The following is an 18814-nucleotide window of genomic DNA, read 5'->3' as shown; positions in this document are numbered from 1 at the left end:
CGCTGAGCGTGTCACGATTTTGAAAAACGAGTCCTATTTCCAGGACTCGCTAAGCGCCCAGCGCGGGTTAAAAGGGCGTGTTTGCTGCTTGATAGTTTCATTTTGCAAGTGATTGGCAAGCGATTGTGCTGTAGCAGCAAGGAGCAGACTCTCAGACCACCGTTGCATTGTCCACAGTCCACCAGGTAAGTTGGTATTGTTCACTGTTTACCTACGTAACCTACCTATTACGCTACACTGCTACAACAAAGATGTCCCTTTCTATTACATCTGAAACAGACGCGGTAACCTATGTATCAGTGTTATACATATTGGGAGTTCATAATGTGTGCGGTTGTGCCTATTTTATGTGTTAATAACTTAATAATATATCCGTTTCTCATATATTCTCACGGTCACCCTAGGTTAGCAATAGCATGTGAATATTGTATATGTAGCAGAGCAGTGTCATAAAACGGACTGACAGGTAACTCATAAAACGGAGTGAGTCAGTGACAAACACGCTTCATTCTTGTGGTACTGTGTGTAATACATTGAAATAAATACAAGAAGAGCACCTACAGCAGTGTGTTTATAAACTGTTTGATGAAATGTGCCACTGTTCGATGAAATGATTATTGACGTGCGTAGTAATACGAGGGGTCCTGAATAATAATGTTTTGCAGTTACATTCATCTCTATCTTGAAAATATACCCCCTCTTCTTTTGAATATTTACATATACTAGACAGTAAACAAGATAAAACATTGTTAAATACGAGTCACAACGTTGGATGAAAAGAAAGGGGCACCTTTGCAATCTAATTTAGACAATGGAAAATGAAGATGAATATTGAAATATGTCACTAACCAATTTCAATATTAAAATCAAGTTGTTTAATTTCATCTTACCTTCATAACTCTCAGAAACATAAAATTCACCACTTGTCATGAACATCACGTGTGTTTGGAAGAACTAGCCAAATGTAAAGAGATGATGAACTGCAACCTATATTGCACCTGTGTCCTGGAGGTGAGTGGACAAGTTTTGAGGATGGCTGCAAGGTACTTCCGAATTTTAAGGGGAGGGACAGATGGGGATGACAAATATTTTAAAAAATTAAACCAAGATACAAGTCAATATAAGTAATAGTTCTTAAACAATAGGTCCCAAATATACATATACATTTGAAAGAACTAACCAAATACAAAAAGAGAAGATCCACTGCTATCATAAACTGATAAACCTCTTTATGTGGCCTTGCTTTTCTCAACTTATTATTCTTCTACCTTGGTCCTTCATTGAACTTCATCGTTGGAATTTCATCTCAAGGAAGAACGTAGTTTATTCAGAGTTTCATAGATGACAGATGTCTATCCAATGTCCATCCTTCCGTTGACAAGATTACATGGAGTTGGTTGAACTTCATTAGTTGGACTCTTAGGAGATGGAGCTTGCTTGGCTGTTTGATTTAATTTTTAAAGCATAATTTAATTATAATTTATGAAATTATGTGTATTGTAACCTTGAATTTATGTGTATTGTCTCTGTTCTAACGTGTATTGTGAATTTTGTATGTACTATGCATGCTAATAGCTATAGATGAAGATCTATGTTTGAAATCAATAAATTTGTATCATTAATTAAAATTTGTGTAAGAAATATGATAATATCTAATTTTTAATATATATATATATATATTTTTAAATATATTATATATATATATTTTTAATAAAATAATATATAACGTGTCCTAACGTGTCCTGTTCCGGGGGGTCAGCGTGTCCAGAATCCGACTCCACGAATCCCGAATCCTACGTGTCCCGAATCCCCGTGTCAGGTGACTTAGATGGCCGCTGATATATTTCTTGGATTCCTCTCGTCGAGAGGTGTAGGATTGATCTAAAGATCATCCGATTCTGACATGTATTCATGGAGATATGAATTTATTTGTGTTATGGGACAATTTGTCAAGGTCGACCAACAACCAAATTGCCCCCACTTATCCTCCACGTTTTAGTATAAATAGAAGAGGACTTTAAGTCATTTGTCACACACACTCTTGTGATCTCTCTTCATTTTGTTTTGGGTTTGATGAAGATGAGATCTAGAGAGAGTGCCCTAGGTGATACGCTGCCCTAATAGGAGATGCCCTAGAAGTTGTGATGGAGAAGGCTCTACGCTGTCATGGAGGACAACCCTTATCTCAGCCACAAAGAAGCCCTAACGTTGCCCTATGGAGAAGCCCTAACATAGCCTATGAAGAGGTCTAACACGCAGTCAAGAAGGGCAGTGGTGTAAGCCCTCAACGCAGCCAAGAAAAGGGTCTCTACCCTAGAGGGAGCCCTAGCCGCAGTAAAAGAGGCATCCACACAGCTAAAGGTAGAAGGTCCTAATACGCTATCCCTAATGCCCTAGCCACAGGTCATGAAGGGAGCAACTCCTAATCCGCAATCTTCAAGGGTCCTCATACGCTGTTATAATGGAGACCATAGGAGAAGGATTCTCTTCGCTGGAAAGAGATCTAGCCGCAGGCAAAAGGGAGATGTAACGCTGTCATAAGGAAGCCCTCAAACATCTAAACGCAGGGCTAAAGGGAGTTTCCCTATTTGTTGTTCTCTACAAGATCAAGGCACAACCATTAGCCCTTATTCGTTGTAATAAGGTGTCCTTAATACACTATCATTAAAGGCTTCTATCCGCAGTTAAGGAGCATTGTTAGAAGGACTGGTAGAGGACTGTTAGAGGCAGTTAAGGAGGACTGTTAGAGGACTGTCATAAACAATTGGTTGCTATCCTAGAGAAGCTCTTCACTGCCTGAATATGAAAGAAGCCTAACGCTGTCATAAGAGATAATCTTAATGAAGAAGGTCCTCTATCTCCGAGTTTGAACGCTGTCCTTAACACTATGTCATGAAGACCTATTGAAGGAGTGTGTAACTATAGCCTAGCTGCTCTGCTAGGCTGCAAGCCATAGCAAGCAGCTAAGGCTGGTAATTGGATATAATATTGCAGTGTACAACACAGTGATGATGGACAATATACATGCAACATACTTGGATGGATGCAGCATGGATAATGAATGCATTGACTATTGTGGGCAGCATGGTGCAGTATGGTGCATCACAATGAATGCAGTATGATGCAGCACAATGGTACATCATGGTGATGATGGGCATGGATGTATAGCAGCAACAAGAATACATTGCAGCAACATGATGATGATGTATTGCAGTATGCATAGTGCAATGAAGGGTAGAACAGTGCAGCATGTAGGATGCAACATAGTGATTGGGTGCAGCATAATGATGAGGTGCAGCACAGTGATAGGTGCAGCATGGTGATGGAATCACTTTGGAGAATCAGCTGAAGCAGTATGCCTTCACCTGAGTTCAGATCAACCACCTCATGTGTTATCTTCATAGAGAAGATATATGCTCTTATTTTGATAAGTCAAAATGTTGACTTCTGATGTATATGTACTGTCTCTCTCTGCTGAACTATTGAAGAACATAATAAGAATTGATCAAGGGTTTCCCCACATTGGGGTTTGTCCCTGGCTAGTGCCACATCTTGTGTCCTCTTGTCTTGGCTTGTTCTTCTGCGATTTATGTTTATGTTCTATCTGCATTTACTATCATGCTAAATGTGATTGCTAATCTGGAGTTGATATTGAGTTAATATGAAAAATTGAAGTAAATTGCGCTAAGCATAGAACATACCTAAAATTAACAATTATTATGCTTGCTTCATGGGTTTCATGAGCAAGAATTTTTATGTATAGATGGCTCCCATTGAGAGCCTTAGGATTTATTAATAAGTCAAAGAATCAATGTCATGTATGAAGAAGCAATGTGTACAAGTCTATAGAAATGTCTAACAATGCTCCAAAGACGAGCACAATCTCTCTTGAAGAGGTCAGGCTTCAAACGATATAAAAAGCAGTCATGTTGGCTCAAATAAAGAGACACAACAATGCACTATCTCATGTCGGCTTATTATGGAGACTAACTACTATAAATACATGGATATGATGCTCGCAAAGGAACAAAAAACAACTTGGATCCTCTAAAATTTTGGATGAAGTACAGGGGTACAACATTTCGGATGAAGTACAAGGATACAGTATTTCAGATGAGTACAAGAGTACAATATTTCAGATGGGTATAGACCAACATCTCTGTGTATTTCCCATGGGTAAAAACTAGCATCTCTTTGTATTTCGGATGGGTACTCCAGATGTAAAGTCTCATGATAATCTCTGTCTCAGCATATTATATAGTCTCGGTATATCTATAATGATGAAGATCTCGGTGCAGGAAGAAAACACAGTCATGGTCGTGGTATATTTTGTGATGAGGAGATCTCACAATGACACTCTGTCTCGACATACTTCTAGATGCAGTCATAATAGATTCAATTATGATCTCAGTATAGTCATGATCATGATGGAGACATAGTTACAAGGTGAAGATCTCAGTGAAGGTGTGACAATGGTGCTGCAACAATGAACTTGTTGTTGTGATGAATATCTCAGTGAAGGTGTAGTAATGAAGACCTCGGTGAAGCAACATTGGTGATGATGATCTCAGCAGTGACAAAGAAGAGGATTGATGTCTTGGTCTTGGAGTGGCCTAATAGGTCAAGGGTCATGGTCTTGGTATTCGTCAATTGGAATCTCTATATGAAGAATTTTGTGTGGGTTTTCCTCTCAAAGAGTGAGAGGTTTTGGCCCTGGCAGAAAGCCAACATCTTGTGTTCTTGTCTCTTTTTTTTGGTAGCTATTTGATGAACGAAGAAGATAAACTCGAATAATAACAAGTGAAGATTGTGCTAAGACGAAAAAGTTAAAATACGTCACAAATAGTTATCATGAAGAGAAGAATCTGATTAACCATGATTGCCCTAGATTCTTCAACATGGGATCAGAGCTAAGGTGTTGAAGTCGAAGGAAGGGCATAAAAGAGACACTCAAGGTCCTCTCATCCCTATGTAGCAAGAAAGGAGACATAAAAGAGATATATGAAATGCTAGAAGATATACTCTTTGAAATGCAATGAACAAGGTCATATAACTTAGACTTGGTTGAAGATATCAAAGAATGAAGGAATATCTCCATGAAGTTTCAATTGTGAGATCTAGATGAGATCTCAATTAGGAGATCTGGGAGAGATGATAAGAAGATAATCATCATTGTTGTAACTGAGAAGCAAGGTAACAAATGACAAGAAAGTTACCTCATTCAACTTGTGGTCTCTATGCTAGATAGAAAAAGGCAAGTTGAAGAAAAAAAAGTGTTGAAGGGAAAAGGACTCAAACATTTGCAGAAAGGAAAGGGAAGTTTGGTCCTCAAACAAGACAAAACAGTGCTATGGAAAGATTATGAAAAGAAAGCTCATATCGCCGGAAAGATGGAGGAAGCTGAAGAAAAGGGCCAAGGAAAGAGGGAGTAATAGATCTCTACTATGATTGAGATGGTATCCCTCACAAAAGGGTCCTATCATAAGCTCCTAAATATTTTGTTATAGATATGACCATGATAATAAGATGCATCATGGAAGCATTGGAAGCAAGAGCTCGTGATATCACCATGGGGAATCGTGAAGGACATAAGGATCAAAATCCATGGCAGTCAAACATGAAGGATATAGCTCTTGGGAACCCCATTGGACATTGAAGGAAAGGATGAAGTCATCTAGGACAAGGCTCATCATACATCAAGTAAAAAAGGAAACATCTGCCAGATGGGGATATGCTAGATCCTCAAGATTCTCTGATGGAATCCTCATCGGAAAGTTCACTAATCTAGAGAGGAAGCAAGTGTTTCATCAGGAACTCCAACTTATGGAATTCATGGGATGATGGTATGATGACATGAGAAATGAAGCAGATCAAGGGATTGAAGATATTTTCAATCAAGGAAGTTGTTGAAAGAAGCCTAGATGACCTAAAGGTAAAATGAGGTATGTATGCTTGTATTTAATATTATAAAGTCATGTTGTATGGTTGCAGGTAACATGGATCACTACTTCTATCTTGAGAAGCATGATCAAGGGAAAATGATCTCCTCCTCTGAAAGAATGCAGGAAAGCATAAGTCACACTAGATGAAATCAACATAATATGTCCTCATATGAAGTATGAGGTGGTTGACTACGATTAAGGAACTTTGATTGGAAGCTCCTGGGAATGCAATGTGTGAGGAAGGAAGAGATCGTGAGATATGCAACCATGATGAAGGCGATCAATATCCAAACGACCAAGAAGATTTGACTGGGAAATCTCCTGGAAAGATATGAAGACTCTGATGAAAGTCTGAAAAAGATGAAGACCCTTGACAATGGATATGTTTGGGAGATGTGTCAACATGTATGTAGGATGCTGATACCTACAAGAGGATGTCATGATGAAGAGCCATCTCGTAAGGTACGATTTGATTTAATGTTATGTTTTGATTTCTTGAATACTATCTAGTTGAGTTCATGCAGGGCTGCTGGAACAAGAGTTGTAAGTACAAGTACAACTAGCATTCACCTGGTGGATGGAAATTCCTGAAAGAAACATGATGAGGAAGAAGTCACCATATGACAAAGGTTCTAGATATGTATCAAGAAGGCCACTTTCCATGAAGAAAGGAATGACATGACAAACCAAGAAGGAAAGTGATGGATGGCTACTGCCCTACAAGGAAGAAGCTCGACTGGATTTCATGACATCAAGGAAAGAAATTGATCAAGCAGCTGAAGGACCTAGGAAGAAGAAGTTGCCGATGAAAAGGGGAGTCCCTAGTTAAGAGGGAGCTCTGACAAGTCCCTAATTGAGAGGGAGATTGGGCAAGTTCCTAGTCAGAGGGAACTCAGGTACATTCCTTTACAGCAATGGGCATATCTTCCCTAGTTAAGAAGGAGAGATAGACACAACATTCTTGTCTTCACATGGGAAGAAAGAATTGAAGGATTGGGTAATCATCTGGCATCTGATGCTTTTTGAGGACGTGTATGGCATCCAAGATAAGAGTGGGCAAGAGGATCGATATTCCTTGAGGGCTGGGAACCCAAGATAAGAATAGTCCTAGAAGGTCATACTTAGTGAACACCTGGGTGGGTATGTACCTTGAGAGACAATGATGAAGGTGTCTATAGTCATTGGTCTTGCCAACATTGTGCTCTGATTTGATGAGAGATAGAGCTGTCAGTCAAGGCCTTGTTGTGGAAATAATGTTGGTTACTATGATGCTATATAGATGGGTTACCAATCTGATTCTTCTTATGAGAAATTCTTCAGATTGAGAATGACCAAGTACCATTATGAATACCTCCCTAGTTAAGAGGGAGTGTTGAAGAAAGGGTAACTAGGTTCGGTCTTCATAATGACATTGTAATTATGATTTTTGTAAACAAGAAAATGAATTTATTATTATGCTTGCTTCATGGGTTTCATGAGCAAGAATTTTTATGTATAGATGGCTCCCATTGAGAGCCTTAGGATTTATTAATAAGTCAAAGAATCAATGTCATGCATGAAGAAGCTCTTCTTGAGCTTATGTTCAATGTATTCAAGTCTATAGAAATGTCTAACAACCCTCCAAAGACAAGCCCAATCCCTCTTGAAGAAGTCAGCCTTCAAAAGTTATAAAAAGCAGTCATGTCGGCTCAAATAAAGAGACAACAATTCACTATCTCATGTCGGCTTATTGTGGAGACTAACTACAATAAATACATGGCTATGATCCTTGCAGAAGAACATAAAACAACTTGGATCCTCTGAAATTTCAGATGAAGTATAGGAGTACAGTATTTTGGATGAAGTATAGGGATACAATATTTTGGATGAGTACAGTATTTCGGATGGGTGCATACCAACATCTTTGTGTATTTCGGATGGGTACTCCAGAAGTAAAGTCTCATGATAATCTTTGTCTTGACATTCTAGATAGTCTCGGTATATCTATAATGATGAAGATCTCGGTGCAAGAAGAAAACACAATCATGGTCTCAGTATATTTGTGATGAGGAGATCTCACAGTGACACACTCTGTCTCAACATACTTCTAGATGCAATCATAATAGATTCATTATGATCTCGGTATAGTCATGATTTTGATGGAGACATAGTTACAAGGTGAAGATCTCAGTGAAGGTGTGACAATGGTTCACCAACAATGATCTCGTTGGTATGATGAATATCTTAGTGAAGGTGTAGTAATGATGACCTCGGTGAAGTAGCAGTGATGATGATGATCTCAACCAGTGTTGCGAAAATCGAGATAAGATCGCGATTTAATTAGAAAACCGCGATTTCCAAAATGTAACAATAAAATTGTGCGATAAATACACGTATTTTTTTCGGCGATTTTTATGAAAAAATCGCGATTCGAAGTGAAATAATCATGGGCCATGCGGACAACGCGTTTAAAAAGACCAAAACATGATTTTTGGAAAATCATTTGCATAGACAGTGGCAACGACGGGGTTTTGGAGCGACCTAGCAAATTTCTTTGTCGTTTGGGAGCTGAATCAGCTGATTGGAGGAGAAAAACGGATTGAGAGCTAAGGAGGAGACGAATTTTCTCCATCAAACCGGTATGGGCACCAAAACTTTGTGTTTTGTAACTTTGTTTTGGTTTTTTTTTGTTTTTGGTTGGGTTTGGAATCTGGATAACCCATTGTTTATCAAAAGAATTCAATGGGTTATCAAATATTTTTGAATTGATTTGATGGGGTTTTTGATTTTTGATTTTGTTTGTTAAAAACTTAAATTGTCAAAAATTCCATGTGTTTTGTCATGTTACTCATGTATGTAATTTTTTTTTAGTTTTTGTAAATTGTAAGTTTGTAACTTGTAAATTGTAATCCTTATTTTGCCATAGGTTCACCATTCAACTTCAAAGTTCAAAGTCAAACTTCAAACTTCATCTTACAAATTTAAAACTCAAGAATCCAGAGTTCAACCAAGTTACAAACATGCCAAGGAAATTGGACCCTCTGTGGGAATTTGGTGAACCTGATGGAGGGTTTGATAGAATGAACTTGTCTTGCAAGTTGTGTGGGCAGCATATGTCGGGGGGTTTACAGATTGAAGTATCACCTTGCACAAATCCCTGGATTTGATGTAGGGCCTTGCAAAAATACAAATCCTGAAATCATCTGAAAAGCCATGAGATCATTGGAAAATTTAGAGCACAATAGAGACGCCAAAGCAGAAATGAAACAACTAAAAAAGCTGTGTTAGGCTCAGGTGAACAAGGAAGTGGCACTGGTTCTCCTTCAGCATCAATATCTACAACCAACCCGGTAGCTGCCTCATCATTTTTTGTTCCTAGAACCACGCCTGGTTCACAACCATCTATCACTTCAATGCTTAAAAAAACTGAGAAAGAACAAGTTGACAAGTTGTTGGCCAAATTTCTCCTTTGGAGTGATATTCCATTTAGCGTTGCAAGGAATAATCCATTTTTCCAGCTTGCTATTGAAAGCAGAGGAAGTCAGTAGTATTAGACTTTAGTTATTTGGTTCATTTCATTGTATATGACATTATGACTCATGATATGACTCATGAGATACATTATTATATTTTTTGTTGATATTTTGAGGCTGAGTTGGGAGTCATGAGTCAGGACTTACTATTCAGGACATGATTCACTGTTATGTGTGATGTAGCACTAGAAATGATATTAAACATCTTATATATTAGTTCTTTTATCATATTTATGTGACAATGTATTTATTTTATGTTGTAGATGCTTTAGATACTAAAAAAATTGAAAAAAAATGAATATTTTTGTATATTACGATTTTTTCCTGATTTTTACAGATTTTTTCCCGATTTTTACGATTTTTTCCCCTCGCCGATTAAATCCCAATAATGATTACTGCAACATTGATCTCAACAGTGACAAAGAAGAGGATTGGTGTCTTGGTCTTGGAGTGGACTAATAGGTCTTGGTTATGGTCTTGGTATTCGTTAATTGGAATCTCTATAAGAAGAATTTTGTGCGGGTTTTCCTCTCAAAGAGTGAGAGGTTTTGGCCATGGTAGAAAGCCAACATCTTGTGTTCTTGTCTCTTTGTTTTGGTAGCTATTTGATGAACTAATAAGACACACTCTAATAATAACAAGTGAAGATTGTGCGAAGAAGAAAAAGTTAAAATACCTCACAAATAGTTACCATGAAGAGAAGAATCTGATTAACTTTGATTGCCCTAGATTCTTCAACACAAGGCCTGCTTGTTACATTAGTTTTTTGGCGTCTCCATTGAATACCTCCCATCTTTTGGGCAGTCCTTGGATTATCTTGGTCACTTTCTACTTGTATGTAGGACTTGAATGTGGTGATCAAGTAGGATATTTACTGGGAATACATTTGGGACACATGGAACATTTTCTTACCTCATATATACTAGGTGACAATGTTATTTCCATACCTACATCTATAAGAAAACATTGGATTCATAACCTTAGGATCCTTCTTTAAGAAAACATTGGATTCATAACCTTAGGATCCTTCTTTGCAACTTTCAGGGTTTGCTCTCACTAGCTTTGGATTGAGACAGATCATCATATTTAGTGATTAAAGAGGATTTTCTTATTGTGTCAATTGTAGGAGCTTGAGTTGGAGGAGCAACTTATTTTTAGACATCCAATTACTATGAGATCGAAGGGAGCTTCCATTGCCTCTACTGGATTTGAGCAGTTGCATCACTACTTTCTTCCTTTATCCAAACTAAATATGCTTAACTATTTTTAGGAGTCACGTGTTAGGATACAAATATCATATCTTACAAGGACTTCCTGGGACAAAGTCCATCAAGTGTCTCCCTTCTTTCTTCCCATTTGTCTTGTTCATTGGTGGAAACAATCGACAGAGAATGACTTGGAACACTTATGAGACTAGATTTGTGAAACCATGAACCTTCTCCCACTCTTCGAGTAGCATATTCCCCCATGAGGTTCTTGATGAATTCTTGTTCCCAATCTCATCATAAGTCTCATCTTAGCACTCGATACAAGCCAATTGCTTGGTCCTCCCTTTTGGGGAACTAGCTTGTCATCAATAGTTTCTTTCTAGTGACCTTTGAGAATTAGAAGAGTATTGATGGTTTCTCTTGAATTCTTCTCAGGATTTCATAGTGCATCCCTCTCAAAGTTGGACTCTCCCTGATGGACATCATCATAAAGTGTATTGGCTCCTTCTCCATAATCAATGATACAGTGGGCACATATCCACTTTTCCTCCTTTATCCCCATCACTTTCTTTGATATGGGTGTAAAGGATTCCTCCTAAGCCCTCTCATTCTGCACTTGCTTTTGATGATTTATAACATTTAACTTGTTATACATAAGATTATATTTTTGTTTACGCCTTTTATAGTAAACAATAAATGTACAATAGAAGATAGCCAAGCACAATGAGACAGAGATTTAGGTTAGAGACCAGGGCAAAACCCCACAAGGGGAAACCCAAAAATCAATTCTTCTTCTTCTATTAGTCAATCAATGTTCAACATGAGATACATAGTCCAATTGTACATCCATAAACCAATAAATGTCAAACTTTGACTTTCCCAAGTCAACCAAGACAAATCCAATCAAATGAGAGAGTCAAATATGTTCTATGCTTGTGGAAGACAGTCAAACTTCAGTCAATGTAGCCTGCAGTTTTCGGTCAACTGTCACAGTCAAACCCGTCGTCAAATCTCAGTCAAACCTGTGGTGAACACCCAAAAAACAGTGCCAAAGATTTGGTTAACATAGAGAATATTCGACCTTCCTTCCTCACTCAGAATTCGATCAAACCAGCAGCAGAAAGTCTCAGTCAAAGGAGAAAGAAAATCATAGGTTTGACCTGCGGTAGTGTAGTCAACCTCAAAAATGTGCCCAAAAAATCTGTCGAAGTCTCTTGCAATTCAAATTTTCAAGACAATCAAGAATTTGATCAAAGCAGTAGAGAAATAGCCCAGTCAAACACAGTCAATGCTGGTCAATGTAGGTGGAAATATAATAGAAAGTCAGATCTCGGTCAAACAGAAAATGTCCTGCTCCCTTCTTCGCATGTGTGAACTTGATTTGCGATTTCAGATGTGATTGATGTGATGGAGGTGTTGGAAATACTGAGAGGGGGGCGAGTCAATATTTCACTTCAATTAGTATATTTTTAACTTCACAGTACATAAATCAACAGTGAACAACACCATTCAACGACGTGCAAACATCAAGACAGTGGGCAACAAATTTTTAGGCAGAAATGCCTCCGAGACAAAAACCGCTGAATGCTTCTTAATATTTGTCTTCAATAAAATGCACATCAATATTTTCAGCAACAGTTGAGGGAGGCTCCAACCCATTGGTTTACAAGCTCCAACCTATAGGATGCTCCAACGTTCTGTTTACCAGCTGCAACTAGAAGGATGCTTCAACGCCTTAGTATATAGGCTCCAACACCTTGTTTACCAACTGCAACTGGAAGGATGCTCCAATGCCCTACATAGGCTCCAACATGCCCTAGCACCACCCTGCCACCCTAATATGCCGATGGGCCACGTTTCGCAATTTTCAGACTGGATCCACCTATGCTCAGTAAAATGAAGAACATCAAAATAATTTGTTGGCTTTTGTCGATCTATAACACTGGCATAAAGTTGTCAGCAACAACAACTTCTTCAGTGCAAAGTTTCAGACGATCAAACCCTAGCTGTCAATATCAATTGTCAAAAAATAATTCTGCCTCTGCTCAATCTGCACATCAAACCCTAGCATCTATCATCTTTCCTTCTGCCAATCAACCACTATATATTAAGGTCACTGCTATCCATTCACTGCTACGCAACAAGGTTATAAACATACTGCCTTATATCATGAGGACACTCTGCCATACATCCATATCACAATCACTTTCATGTAGATCTCTGTCACATATCAAAGTCACTGTTCACCAGGTCACTCTCACTCATCAAGGTTCACTGTTATTTCAATGTTCTCTGTCATATACTGCCATGAAGATTAAAGACACTGTCATGTATATCTAGCGTACTGTCATATACATGTAGATCACTGTTAGAGCACTGTCATATTCATTGAGGTCACTTCCATATAGATTTTTATCAAGGTCATTGTCATATATGCATGTGCATCAAGGTCACTGCCATATAGATTTTTATCAAGGTTATTGTCATATATGCATGTGCATCAAGGTCACTGTTATATATATGTCTTACAATCTCACAGGCATGAGCTATATGTCATTGTCACAAGGTTGCTGCCATGCCTCTGTCAAGTCATGTTACTGTCATTGAACCCTAGCTTCCTCTGTCAACCATATCAAGTTTTCGCTGTCTCTGCAATGCAGGCTTAAATTGTCAATCCTAGCATCATAATTATCATCACTACTTCTAGGAGTAAATCAACTTCCTCTCTCCTGCAATCATAATGGTATAGTGACTGCACTGTAGCACCATCATTCTAAATTCCTCTTCTAGCTGGCCACTCCAAATTCTGATTTAATAACTGTGCAACAAATACTGTTTCAACAGATCAAAATGTATCTCTAACTCACATGAACTCAGGAACATATTCTTAGTATGCTTCTCACTCAACAACAAGATGTGCTAGAGCCTAGAAATATTTAGAATGTTGGCAGTCATACAAACATGATTGAGCTCTACTCCATAAGCAACAAATTTGCACCAATACACCAAACTCCACATTTTATTGGCTCTGTCTCAGTGTTACTATCTAAATGTTGTATTTGGCCTCAATACAAAGACTCCAGATATACCATCCACAAGTGTGCTTTAGAAACTTTGATTAGATGTTGTGTTGTCTCTGTTAGAAAATCAGAAAGGCAGAAAGATTTTCTCTTGTTGATAATTACTTGTGATTTCTTTGCTTTCTTATTATCTTTTTTATGTTCTTCTTTTATCTGAGTTCATCAAGCAGTTACCAAAACCAAAAATATGAATATCAAGGACACCAAATGTAGGCACTTAGCTAGGGCTAAAACCCCTTTATTTGGGAAAACCCAGTCAAAGAACTCTTCCTTCAGTAATTCAAAATGAGATAGACCAAGACCTTAGACCTACAAACCTTCTTCTTCCACCAAGGAAACTTTCCAATAAGATACAACAACCTTCAATAGTCTCTTCTGTTGAAGGAAGGGTAACTAGGATCGGTTTTCATTATGACTTGTAATGATAATTTTATGAAGAAATTGTTATTCCCTGCATCATGGGTTTCATGAGAAAGATGTGTTTACAATAGGTCAAAGACTTCTTCTTGATGTCTTTAGGATTTTTATGTTTCATCATAAATATTATGTAAGTCATAAAGTCAAAGATCAAAGGAAAAACGCTCCAAGATAAAGGTCACTATCTTCGTGCAAATTCACAGCATGTCTTCTTGATATGTTGGCTCAGTTATGAAAAACTCTCTTGTCGGCTTAAAGGTATTATCGTTGACCCATATATATACATGGGTAAATGCAAAGTCAATGTAATGAAAATCTTCGGATCACAATCAATGAATACACAGTAAGGGAGAGGATCTCGGCATATATATTTGAAGGATGAACATATCACGAAGGAAGGAGCCTCGGTATCTATCTCAGAAGTCTCGGTGGATCTCGAAGAATATCTCAGAACCTCGACATCTATCTTAGAAGACTCAGTGGGTCTCGAAGATTATCTCAGAGCCTCAATATCTATTTCAGAGGTCTCAGAAGAAGTCTCGGTACATATTTCATGGTCTCGATATATCTATACGTGAAGGTGGATAGGCTTTCCAAAAGCTTGTAAGAACATCTCAGTCATTAGAAGATACATTAGCCGAGACATCCTTCGAAAGAGCACTCTCTGTAATGTATACACTCTATAGGACTGCGCATTGGTATACATAAGTAACAAGCAGTGGCATATCTTATCCTTGGTGTAATCAACGAAGGACTGTGACAAGTTGAGAAGAGAAAGTATCAAAGATAATGACAAGACAGTGAAAGGCATAAGGAGAAGGAGAACAATGATGACAGTGAATCAAGCAGTGCAGAAGATAGTGACAAATATCTTGGAGGTAACTTTGAATCTACTTTGTTAAGAGTTCTGGTATTCAACATCTAAATATCTATAAGAAGAGATTCAAGGGTTTTACTCTCAAGAGGAGAGGTTTTGCCCTGGCTTGGAGCCAACATCTTGTGTACTTGTTCTATTGTTGATCTTCTACTTTGATAATTGTTTGGAAAAGAAGAATACACTAACTTAACTAAGTTAAATTGAAGAATACAATACAAACTGTTATCAATAAGGTTGAGAAGAATCATTAAACTATGAATTACCCAAGATTCTTCAACATGGTATCAGAGCTATGGTTCATGAAGGGCATGAAGGAGATCAACTACATCATGGAAAATTTAGTGAAGAAGTGTTCATCCCTAACTGGTCTGATCAAGCAATACTTCAAAACAGTAGAGTAAATTCTTCTCTTCCCAAGATCTCAAATTTTCAAGAAATGAAGGATTGTTCTCAGCCCTTTCTGGAACATTCCAAGATGAAAACATATGGGTAATAGACAGCGGAGCTTCAAGGCATATGATCGGGTATCACAAGCAACTCAAGACATTATCTAAAGGAAAGTCCTCATACTTGGTGGAGCTTGGTGACAACAAGAGCTATCCTGTCAAAGGAATTGGATCAATGTCAATTGCGCTAGAAGGAGGAGGCAACATTCATCTCAACAACGTATTATATGTTCCAGGTTTGTACAAAAATCTATTTTTAGTTTCATCTCTAGAAGAAAAAGGAGATAGAGTTTCTTTTATAGATGATAAAGTAGTGGTTTGGGCTAAAGAATCAAGCATTGAAAAAGCTAGAGTCATTGGAGTTAGAGAAGGCAGATTATACAAACTCTCATCTCCTCAAAATCAAGCACTTGTCCACATTGAAATAAGCCCATGTGAATTATGGCATAGAAGATTGGGCCATCTCCCTTACAAAATTCTACCAACACTGAATTCCATTGTATATGGGATTCCAAATCGCAAAGAAGAACATGAAGGAATTTGCAAAGGCTGTGCCCTAAGAAAGATTGCAAAGAAACCATTTGCAAATAGTACATCTAGGGCTCAAGAGATTTTAGATCTCATTCATTCTAATGTATGTGGACCCATGTCCAAATCTCTTGGAGGTCATCTATACTATGTTACATTCATTGATGATCATTCAAGAAAAGCTTGGGTTTATCTACTTAAAACCAAGGATGAAGTGTTCACAAAGTTCCAAGAATTCAAGACAGAGGTAGAGAATCTTACAGAAAGGAAGATAAAGATCCGAAGATCAGATAATGGAGGTGAATGTACTTCAAAAGAACTCATTGCTTTCTGTAAGGAGGTTGGGATTAAGAGGGAGCTTATTGTTCCCTACAATCTTGAACAAAATGGAGTAGTTGAACGAAAAAATAGAGCTATAGAAGAAAGTGTCAAAGCCATGCTTCATTATCAAGATCTACCTAAATTCTTGTGGGGAGAAGCAACAAAAACTGCAGTATACATTGAAAATAGAAGTCCTCATAGGTCACTCAACAATGTAACTGTGAAAATTTCTGAATCTACACATCATAAACCCCTACTGCACTTACTAGTTTAACATCTCCTATTTGTTCTTTGCATTAACAAGTTATTTAATTACATAAACATCGATGTAAACAATATTGCAACTTACACATACATACAGATCATGAACTAAAATAAACTGAGACAATCACACAAGGGACACCGTTAATTTTTGACAATCGTCCCTGGAAAAACCCAATTCGAGAAAACCGGTGCAGTATATAGAGGGTTTGTACTATTAAGTAGATTCTTGAATACAACTAGGGTGCCAGATATGGCTCACCCAACAGAGAAAAATCTTGGCAGAAGTACCTCTATCCGGAGACAGATATTCTGGCAAATTCAGCAACTGGATGATCAAACCCCACAGATGACCCGACTGTTCCCAGTGTTGGGCAGCGATGGCTGCTCCAAGCTCTGCGCTGGAACTGTGTCACCTCCTCTAGGAGCTACGTCACCCCCACAATGAGCCTCCCTTGCTTAGAAAGTCGATTTGTTGAACTGCTCTCTCTCTGCCCCATAGAATCTCCCCAACGCTGCCACTAAGGGCCTGCGTTAGCCCCTTACGACTTTTGCGTCACCTGCGTCAGCCCATACGGCCTCTACGTCACCCTCTCTGGGACTGCGCTATCTCTCTTGGTGCTGCTCTGCCTCTCTGCCATGTATTCTTCGGCCTCGGATTGAAGTTCCCTTGTTGAACTGCCCCTCACTGCAACTTAGATCACTTAGCCCGAATTTTTCTTAGCAAGCCACGCCCTAGAAAAATCGAACTCTTTGATCTCCTCAGTGTATCTCCAACTAACCCTCAAGCCTCCTCTTATACTTTTCCTGTTAATGAATCAACGATCGTGATGTAATCTCTAATCAACGGGTAAGATTAGAACTGGCTTGATCCTCGTCATTTAGAATCTTCTCACCCATATCTTTATTAATACACATTAATATTTTTATTTTCCTAAGTTTAGACTTAGGAACCCATTAAAAATATTAATTATTTTAATAACTCCTCATCCGGGTGGAATTTCTCCAAACGATTTTTGGGTTTTGGAGATCTCGTGTTCTAGCCCCTCGACCAAATTTCAGAGCTAGAGCACATTCAATGCTACCCAAAATCAACATTCCCTCTTAGCGAGGAATGTGCTCTAGCAATAGTCCCAACTAGAAGCATCACATTGATCCACTACATCAGTCCTCTGTGCTGCTGATGCTTGGCTTGCTGCCCTCCAGCCACTGCACTGCTGCTTCCTGTACTACTACCCATGACTCTGCCACTAGCACTGCTACATCTGTTTGCAACTCCCTCTCAAAATGTTGCATCACCCATGACTCTGCCACTGCCACTGCTACATCTGTATTGCAGCTCCCTCTCAAAATGCTGCATCACCCATGACTCTACCACTGTCACTGCTACATCTGTATTGTAGCTCCCTCTCAAAATGCTGCATCATGTTGCCCATAACATTGCCACTGCTAACTGCTGCACTGCAACTCAGTTGCTGAGAAGTAGGCAACTGAAACTTCACCCAAAACTGACATCCTGGTTCTTCTTCCTCTTCTGTTGCCCCTGCTGTCTTGCTAATGCGAGAGCTGCATCCTCCTCCTCCTCTTTCTTGACCCGCGTTCCCTTGTCGCTATTCCTTGCCTTGGTCGATCTCCTGAGCTCTTCTTGTCGAAGAGCTGCCCACATCTCCTCCCAACTGGGGAGAGTCGCTATGCCCAAAATACTTTGGACAAATGTCTCCCAGTCCTCGGTGACTACATTCAGGGCAGTCCTGACTATGAACTTAGGATCTAGTGTAGACCCCACAAAAGTCAGTTGGTTGTGAATCCCTTGCAACCTGAGAAGGAAGGGATCTATCTCCTATCCTTTGTGCATCTGATACTGTCTCAGCTGATTTTATAATAGCATCTTTCGTTGCACGGAAGAGCCCTGATACAAGGTGGTCAGGGTCTCCCACATCTCCCTTGTTGTGTTCTTCTCAGCAATGTGTGGTACTACATGATCTTTGACCCCGTCTAGAATCATGTGCTTGGCCTTAGCCTCTTTAGTGAGCTATTTGGACATGTGCTGGATACCACTGTGATATTTTGTGACAACCAGAGTGGGATTCGTCTTTCTGAGAATCCCGTGTTTCATGATCGCTCTAAGCATATTGATATCAGGTACCACTTTATCCGGGATATTATACAACGAGGAGCAATAAGGCTCCAACACATTGGGATTGATGATCAGGTCACCGATA

The 18814-nt window shown here is 38.8% G+C and overlaps 1 protein-coding gene across 1 annotated transcript in view; it reads left to right on the top strand.

The window, feature by feature from the left end:
* LOC149149680 (histidine--tRNA ligase, chloroplastic/mitochondrial-like) overlaps positions 1-18814 on the top strand; it is a 340861-nt gene that overhangs the window by 214673 nt on the left and 107374 nt on the right. The gene's annotated exons all lie outside the window — the stretch shown is intronic.

Source organism: Pinus tabuliformis, chromosome 9, assembly GCF_031772625.1.
Source record: "Pinus tabuliformis cultivar Carrire ecotype Pingquan chromosome 9, CPIR1, whole genome shotgun sequence".
Taxonomy (NCBI): domain Eukaryota; kingdom Viridiplantae; phylum Streptophyta; class Pinopsida; order Pinales; family Pinaceae; genus Pinus; species Pinus tabuliformis.
This window is presented reverse-complemented; position numbering and strand designations above follow the sequence as displayed.